Here is a 9,693-nt window from a genome sequence, read left to right as displayed (position 1 = left end):
TGTTGGAATGCAGCAACAGCAGAGACAATTAACCTAAGAAGAGAAAAAAGCCATAGATATTTTAATAATAATTTAATTGCTGTTCTTCCAATTAAAATATGCCATTGCTATTCTGATAATATTTGTGCCTTGCACAACCAGTGCACAGCATGATGACTCAGGCAAAAGAAAAACTGCAGGTCTTTGCTACCAAGATATGCTGTGAGAAACCCAAAGATGCTTTGAAAGAAAAATATCCGAAGAGAATTCCTCCCAAACCATCCTCTTCCAAAGACACTGTAGTTCATTTTCATCTAGGCTTATTTGATTAATGAATTAAATGCCTAAGACATACAGATTTACTTCTAATTAGCTTTTTGCTTTTTTTTTATAACACCTGTTTAGCCATAACTTCCACAGTGGCTAAGATGTCTGCTCTATGTGATAGAATTATAGCAGAATCTCACACGATATGTGTCACGGCACAGTCAGAGAGCTGCTTGACCAAACAGAACTTAGGAAGAAAATACACCTATCTTACAGAACACTAATACATTAAAGAACCTGTTTTATAGCTGTATTCCTTATGTTTCAATTTAAACATCAGGGTATCTGAACTGAGGGACTTTATGTGAAATCGATGCCTGCTGTGTACACACAGGCTTCTTCAAGCATTAGTGTGCGGACTGGCATGTGTTTTAATGGAAATGTCATTGACTGTAAGCAGCCAGTCCTAATACCATTGAAAGACGTGTTATATTGGCAATGCTAATAGCGTTACGATGCTGCAAGCGTCCCAGTGTGCTTGTAAATACCTAAAGCTACAATGGCTTAAAGGAACTAGTCTCATCCAAGTTGAAATATTAGGGGCTGATACTCAGTCAATACCCCTCTACAAATTAGGAATGAGAGACCTGACATCACTGTTCCGCTGCATCACTTAGGGCATAAATCTTCTGCACGTGGGCATTTCAAAATACAGGGACCCCAAATACTGAGCAGATATAATTAATGAGTTCTTTGCATCACATTTGTTATTATTTAGCTTTATGCAGTAGACTGTTGGGTAGATTGCAATAACTTAAAGCCACCACAGGCAGCAGCTCCAGAAAAGCTACAGGGAAAGGCAGTAACCACCACCCAGGCCAACCGCCGAACACCACAGCCGTTAACAGCTTGCTTAAATCCAACCTACACACAGCTCCACATGCATGCCGCTGATGAGAGGAAACCCCTACCAACTGCCCAATTGCCTTGTGGTGTCTTAATAAGCTGCAGTATAATTTAATTAAAGACAATTAGATACTGAAGTGCGATCTTAAATCAGACACGAGTTGAATGAGGTTAAGCGCAAACTAAAAGGTCAGTACTTAGGCATATGGTTACAGAGTTAGATGTTCAACAGGAACATTAATAAACTGAAAGTGTTTGTTTTCTCATGGGTGTTCACAAGCGAAAATAAGCATTTGTGCATTTGTTTACAAAGAGAGAGGGGCTGATGGGTGGTGCCAAGGAAATCAGTGCTATAATGAGACAGACCTATCTTGCAAAGCCCAAACGTCCCAAAATGCACCTGTTAGCTTGCATAAACTTCCGCATATTTCTGTGTTAAATAACAGAGTATCAGAGCTGAACACAAAGATGTGCTGGTGTTGCTGTTTCTCTGTCTCATTTACTTCTTTGGGGCACGCTTAACCATAATTAAATCATATTGATGTGATGTTTAAACAGTTTCTGTATGAATTTGCCCATAGGGCTGCCAGTAAACAATCTCTTCCTATTCATATGAACAAAACAATTTAACAGTTTTCATCAGAGACATGTTTGAGCTCTCTTTTAATGGAAGAATAATGAATATTTGATAGTTACAGTTTCTGTTTTTAAGGGAGATATTTTTATTGAAGTTGAGACTGTTGTGCAATGGTGTCAATGCAAAGCTGGTAGGGCTGTAATTAGGCATTTTTCTAAATATTTGGTACTTCTTCTCATAGTTCTGATAGGTACAATTTTCTGAGAGTTTAATATCCTTAACACTGAATAAGTCAATCATTAAAATGATCAGCCATAACGAGAATATATCTTTCCGATCAAATATGCAGTATAACTATTTGTAAATCTTTTCAGAATTGCTTTTCAAATATGTGCTTCCACCTTTGAATATAAGTTAAAAAGACACATTCCAGCAGAACTGGAAAATTTACACTTTGAATATCATGCTTAATTTTAGTATTATTCACAAAAGATCGGGTTTAATGTCCGATGTTATAATATTAATGAACAGAACAGACTTAGTAATAAATGACAGCAAAGCTAACCATCTGGAAAGAAGCATTCATACTCTATAAATCTATTTAATTATGCAAATGAGTAAGTTCTAGACCGAGCTTTTCTCTTAAGAATGTTATGTTCTAACAGATTTGCCAGAAGTGAACATACACACGTGTTTGTCAGCAATTAACATGAAAGAAGATTGCTGAATATCACTGCACTGAGATCACTGGCCAAATCCCTAGTTTGATAGAAAAAACACATATATAACAGAATCTCTGCTTAATGCCTTAAGGTTTCATGAAAGTATTAACTGTTCAAGACAGTAATGTATATGTGCATAGTCCATACCTTCCTGAGCTACAATACATTCATTCAGGTAGAGGTTATCACTACCATAGAAAATAATGGGGAAACAGTTAAGCCTTATGTTCCTTTTCCACTTCTCTCAGCATCTCACTGCATACATGATACCTCACAATTCTGAATGAATTCATTATTTCCCATCAAGATAACAGGCCCTTTTGAAATGAACCAACAGAATTATTTAGGCACATAAAGTTTCCTGAATGAGGAGTTTATTTTAGTGGAAGCCAACAAAAAACCTGTGTAGAATATAAGTCCTGAGACAGAAAGGTAGCTTTTAGCACCTTTAGCATGTTGAGATTGATTATTCTGGGTCCCATTATCCCAGGGAATATCTTGGAGTGACACTTCCAAACTCACTGGGGAAGCAAATACTATGAACAGCCTCATTGCATACCTTAGTGCTGTTTTAAGACTGGTCCATATGTGGGAATTTGAGAGTTTTACTGTTCATCTTCTTACACAAGTAGCTTAAAGTGATGAAGCAGCCCAAACTGCAAACAGCATCTGAGCTACCTTCTAATTTAATACCACTTGGAAGAAGAAAAATTGGCTTGTGGCATAAGGTCTTAATTAAAAAAGAGCTCTTTGTTATTTAATCTGTATCTATCCAGGACAGTAATTGCAGAATTCCACATAATAATCCCTCTTTCAGCAATTGTTTAAAACTAGAAGCTACAGAAGAGGCAGAGCTCACTGCATCACCCACCCCTTGGGCTTTACGACAGTGCTGTCATGGCATGTATGTCACTGCTGCTCATGGGAATCTGTGCTGATTCCCTTCCATGCCAGGCAATCCATTCTTCTTGCAGATAAAATCTTTTGGAATTAAGAGTGTATACAATACTGATAGGCAGACAAGTTTACCAGAACCCTCTTTCCCTGCTAACATCAACGACCAAGTCCTGCCCTGTGCTTTGGGAAGATGTTGAGATAAGGTTTACAGTGGTAGAACACAGCAAAAAATGTGCCATGAGCACCCACCTTGCTCAGGCCATTAGGAGCCCTTGGGCTTAGTTCTTTATTTTTCCATATATGCTGCTATTGCTTTTGACACCCAAGCAAAGCTCCTAAAATACCCTAAGCAGGCTGCACAGACGTGACTAATTTTCTGTGACTACACTATGGACACTGAGGTGCCTGTGGTCCCCAGGATGCTTTTAAGTTTGACAGGGCACAATTCCAGCTGCTATCTTAGGGATCATGGAGAATGCCAAATTCCTGCTATACCTGAACTTGAAAGGGTCTAGTGAGAAAACAATGTGGCATGCAGAGGTGATACTAATAAGTGAACTGTTATTACTTGATCCCAAAAAAAGGGGTGTGGGATAAGGTTACTGAGGGGTATGACGTGATGTCAACAGATACCATTCACAGTTGCACTCATTTCCCATAGAACAGAAGAACAATATGACATCTATTAATCCTACCCACATTATTACCAACAATTGGAAATCTCTACCATGGCAATTATGAGGAGATAAAACTAAAATAAAACAAGTTTTAGTAAAAAGATCCCATCAAGTTTGACCTTGAATAATTAGCTATCTAATGCACAGGAAGGCCACTAATAACAAGATACTATGAAAGCAGAAATCCAAATGATTGTCTGGGAGACAGCAGACAGAGCTGAGAGAAAACACACTGTGTTTCCAGTGGTTTTAATTTTCGATACAGAGTCTGAGATGAGCTGCTAATAATCATAAATATGCTGTCAGGGTTTTTCACCTATTTACATATAAATAGTTCTGACCTGACTTGGCTACCAACAACGGTTAATTTAATTTATTGTCCTTTGGCAAGTGAATAGTCATTGGTTTTCTAGCACTTTTAACCTTGGCAAACCCTTGGGAAATAAAAATTAGATTGAAAGAAAATTACTAGTGGTAGAGAACAGTAAGGAAGTGACAGTAGTATATATAAACCTCAGGCTGCAGTGGAATAAAGTGTCATATTATTGTATGCTGTCTTCTAAAGTTCAATATTACTTTTGTGATTTACACTTCTGTAATTTTTTCCCACTATTTCTTCTTGCTTTGGGGACTTTTGTACCTACCTTCATATTTTTCAGCTGGGAAGAAGGATTAACCTATTTAGCATAAGAAGTCCATCAGAATTCATAAGAATAAACCAGTGGCTGCAACCAGCAACAGCTAAATGAGGTAATGAGGTGACAGTTATTGACCACTAATGACTGAATATTAGCGTAAGATTATTTCATCATCACTGCTATGCCACTTGCATGATAATACAACTGAAATGCAATGTTTCAGCCCTTGGAGTCTGTTGAGAAAATACAAAGCCCAGAAGCACCGTTTTCCTCTTGAGAGGCATAGAGCTGTCTCCTGGCTTTCACTTGAAGCGTAAAGTGCTCAATTGAGTGCACACATAATGATTCACTATTGACATTGTTATCGCAATGAAGTCTAGATAATGAAGATCAGGAGTGCAGTAATAGGAGTTGACAGTTCCAGAGTTTGCTGGGAGTGTTAATCTTTTGAAAAACTTCTGACTGAAAGTTTCTATGGGCTGAAGGAGGGAACATCTGAGAAAAGGAAACAGCAACCAAAAACAACGTAAGGGAAATGAGTGCAGGAAGATGCCAGGTAAGCTAAACACAAGGGGATATTCCCTACTCTTCCTCAACCTGGACCTGAAGGACAGTGCTGTGGGATGGATCAGGCCTGGTGGTCCCGGAGCAGATGTGAACCACCTCCTGCCCTTACAGCACTGGCTTTGGGCGGTGACAGGAGCAGAGGTGTGGGGCAGAGATGGTTGGAAAATGCATTTCTATCAAGTTTTTAATTGTTCCTATTTTCCAGAACAATTGGAGTGCTTATGCTTGGAAGGAAAGAGGACTGCACTGATAGAAGCTCATATCCAAAATCTGAGGAATTTCATTCATCTTCTCATCACTAATTATAAGGATCAGAAAAATACATTTCTCCATCATGGCTTGATCTAGAGAATATCTGGACTTCACAAATAAGGCAGCAATACCAGTATGTTGTAACTAAAGTATTCCTACGTCAAATGCGTGTTACCAGCAGTGCTTTTTCCATCTCACAGGATATTTTTGTTTAAAAAAATAATTTTCAGCACAGAAGTGATTTCCTTTTTTACACCTCTCTAAAATCCTATTTTGCTTCTCAGTCAGCTCTGGAGAATCATTTTGAAATTAAACTTACACATCTGCAATGCTAAAAGCCAAAACATATTGTAAGCACTTGTTCAAACAGACGTGTATGAGATGCTCTAACATGATCTTACTGGTTTATCTCAAGTGTTGTCTGCTACTTTATCAGAGAATTGCAAGTGCTGTTTGATATCACATCTGTCATCATTTACCTTCACGTTCCTACAATTTATGCAAACTGTCATTTTCTGCATTAGGTCACTTAAGCCATTTGCTTCAATAACACAGCATCTCTTTGTGACTTAACTTCACAGCAATTAAAAATCTCTGCAAACAAAAATATTAACAGTTCCCATTTTACTGATGGGAGCTCCAAGAGACAATTTAGAGAGGTCCTGATACTTCACCAGGAGGAACAGTGAAGCACCAAGGCATGAAAGCCTACCTGATGCAGCTTGAAGTCTTCAGGTTAATTTTGCACATCTTAAATGCAGCCTAAAAGACAGGCTATGCCTATACCACCAAGTCTCCCCTCTGCATGGTGTAATTTGCTCTGCTTCTCAGCATCTAAATAGCTGCTGTAATTTCACTATGCTCAGCATCCAAATAGCCGTTCTTTAAAGCCAGCTTGGCAATACCTACACTATGCCAAAAGCATTGCTTTATGGTGCAACCTTATTTGAACAGTAAAATTTGTACAGTTCCTATGGAAGCACAAAATGAAATTTGCTTTTATAATAATTTTAGAATAAAAACAGTCTCTGCTGAATCAGCCGCTTTTCAGAAAGGAATCAACATTTCTTTTGGAAAGCCAAATTACCTTATTGCACCTGAAGCGAGATGACAGTGACCTGCTGCTGAACTGAACCAATCTGTTTAATTCAAGATCAGCGAGTGCAACAACACACAATTCTACACAAACGACACACGATCTGCTACTTTGGACAACTGAACTTGAGTATTAAACTACCTTAAAATAGCATACTTAATTTCATTTAAGAAAAGTAGTGTTGTTTCCAAATCTGGAGGTAGCTAAACTCATAGAGTCCACATCACTTCTGGAAATAGAAAAGCTCTTATTTGACCTAGACATTTTCCAAATGCTTGTTACTGTGTAACATAGTAAAATTAGGGCAAAGTCAACAATTAAATCAGGTTTCTTGTTGTTCTGAAATCGATAAATTATACTGTATTGCTGGGGATCATCCTCTTTTTAGGTCTGCATGCAGCCGAGCTGCTGGTCACAGCTTCAGTTATTCCCACTGCTAGCAGAATCTGCATATAGCTTGATGACAGGGAAAGTGAAAATAGATTAATTTTCAATTTGAAAACCACCATAATATGGCTGTTTTTTGATTACATCAATTCCCTAGAAGGTACTACTCCTTTTACCAAATTGGCCACAATACAAACAGTGTCATAAGCCACAGCAGCTTCGAAACCGAAGCTTTACTACAAATTGGGATCTGAAGTGAAGGAGTCAAATGGCAGACAGACAGGATTAGGAGCTGCTGACTGTATTCTGACATAGATTGGATTATTAGGATTTGCATTCATTAGGGAAGTCAGAGTGGCATTTGTTGTGTGTGGTGCATTGTGCAGATCATGAATGTCCTATAGCTACTGTAAGAGGGTAATCATGTGTTGTGATGAACAGCTGTAGCTTTTTAAAACATTGCACTTATGGTCTGTAACACCAAGCATGGCTCTGATCCTTCATGGGGCCTCTGCACCCACAAGAAACCAGTGGGATTTTAATGGAGAAATGTAGGAGACTGCCTGCTCTGCTTTTTAGAACCTGGCCTCCATGAGAACAGCCAACTCTCATAAAGTATTTTGAAGGTCAAAGCTGAATTTCAGCTAAAATTCTAGGTAAAGTGCTCTTCATATTGAGGTGCAGGGATTGCACTGCTGTGATGACAGGCGAGGTTGTAAGCTGGAGGTTTCTGTCAAAATTAGTTGGATTTGTGTTTCAATAAATTCAATAAATTAGAATCTGTAAGAGAAAAAAACATTCTATTCTTCATCTATTCATTTGTTTTTAAATATTTGGAAGCTGCTGAAACAGCCCCTAAGGTCTTCGGCTAGAGATACATTTCAGTTTGATTTGTACTCAGTTTAACAGAATTCAGCACTGTCCAAGGAGCTCAGATTTGTTCACCTTCAAATTAATTCCTGATTTACAGCCTGGAAATCTGCCCCTCAAAGAAACCTCCATAACAGCTGTGCTGAGCACCCTGCTGCAATGCTGGGGCTGCACAGAGGCGATGTGGTGGGATCGACAGACACACAGCAGCACAGTGCAATAGGGAAGGCAGGGAGCTGAAGCCAAGTTCTGGTGAGGGTTGAGAACAGAGGATTAGACCACGAAGTGTATTTTCATGACAAGTGGATAATGAGCTCTTACTGGTGAAATGCTGCTCGTTAGATTTCAATATTTAAAAGGATTTATGAAGGCTTATTACTAGGGTCTGCATTAATAAAGACTGTGGGTCTGTTCTCCCTTAGCCCACCTCCTGGTGTTGACATTTTCTTTCTTTCAATAAAAGTAAAAATAAGTAAATAAGTACAAGGAGCAGGACCCCCTATTTGCTTTCCGGAGTTAAGGAATAATTAGCTGTGTGAGCAAGAGGTAAGTAGGAAGGGTTCTCACACTTTCACTTGATTGCAGAGAGAAGCAAAACTATTAGCAGCATTAATAGCGAGAGATCAGAAGTCTCACTATGAAGGCAATAAAAACACACAACATCGATCAGGAGGTTTACTATAATTATGTAACAGAAGCTGATTCAGCTGAAGGTGCTTTGGGGCATTCTGGGTGATGCATCTCCCAGCTCATGAAATATAGTATGATGGTAGGAACATTGACTGACAGCTTCATTTAAGTAAACTGCCATGGCACACTTGTGTTTTATTAGAGCTTAATAGTAAACATGAAAATTAGTGGGAAGACTTATGTTTTTAGTGGGCTTAAGGTAAACAGTTTTTATTTCTTATAACACGGTGGGATATCCTATTTTAACAGTGGCAACTTCAAAAACCTTAGGAGGTGACAATGAGAGGCAGGTGTGCGCGAGTCCTGTTTGTGCTCTTGAACACTCTTCTTGACTACACAAAACATTTGTCAGCATGAGAAGCCAAGAGAGAAACATGCAGGATGCTCTGCCCCCATTCTAGTATGACTCTCTGCATTGGTTTGTCTCTTTTCCCATTCACTTACCTTTTCCAGTCTCCTTCTGAAACAGCCTGTCTACGTGCCCCATCAAGAAGCCATTTTAGTTTATCATTCCTTTTTGGTTCACAGCCCTGCCATACATTATGCTCATCATCAGAATGACTCACCTTTCATTCCCTGTTTTGAAGGTGACAGCTTCTGACCCACACATTCACCTGCTCTTTGTAGCTAACAGTGATATTAAAGAGCCACAGTTCCTTTCATTTCCAACAATTTTAAGGCAGGACTTTGCCCTTGAACCTGACCCAAAGGCCATTGAAATCAAAAGAAATACTCTGAATAACCCGTGAGATCTGAATCAGCCTAATGAAGAAAAGTTTCAATAGCAACTAGCTGTTACTTTTCTCTTCTAGGAGTGTGTTTGGAAAACAAGCTGAGACAATAAAAGGCAGAAGAAAATAAGAGGGAAAAGACACTAGGAAGCTTATCAGGAGAAAATGTTAATTACACTTTGAAGTTCTTAGTCACCCAAGCTACTATTTACAATAGAAATAGAAACATTCCAAATTATCTCTGCATTTTTAAACAGTGATTACAATTCTGTTTACTACTTTATCTCATTGTCTTTATTCTAACAGGAAAAATATCAAGCTTTTCTAATTTCTGGATATTGTCGTGTCACTTTTTAATGAATTTCTTGTGTGTGACAGACATCTAGAGGTGCATGCAGCCTGTTGGCTTCAGGGGTCACTGCTTGCTGTTTAGTGCC

At 38.7% G+C, this 9,693-nt stretch overlaps 1 long non-coding RNA gene across 1 annotated transcript; it reads left to right on the top strand.

The window, feature by feature from the left end:
• Positions 1-1,163: 1,163 nt before the first annotated feature.
• On the top strand, positions 1,164-5,781 carry LOC107320575. Its single transcript, XR_004308994.1, has 3 exons — positions 1,164-1,341; positions 4,685-5,219; positions 5,436-5,781. It is a non-coding gene; the product is annotated as an uncharacterized LOC107320575 (long non-coding RNA).
• Positions 5,782-9,693: the final 3,912 nt, after the last annotated feature.

The sequence above is a fragment of the Coturnix japonica genome, chromosome 14 (assembly GCF_001577835.2).
Source record: "Coturnix japonica isolate 7356 chromosome 14, Coturnix japonica 2.1, whole genome shotgun sequence".
NCBI lineage: Eukaryota > Metazoa > Chordata > Aves > Galliformes > Phasianidae > Coturnix > Coturnix japonica.
This window is presented reverse-complemented; position numbering and strand designations above follow the sequence as displayed.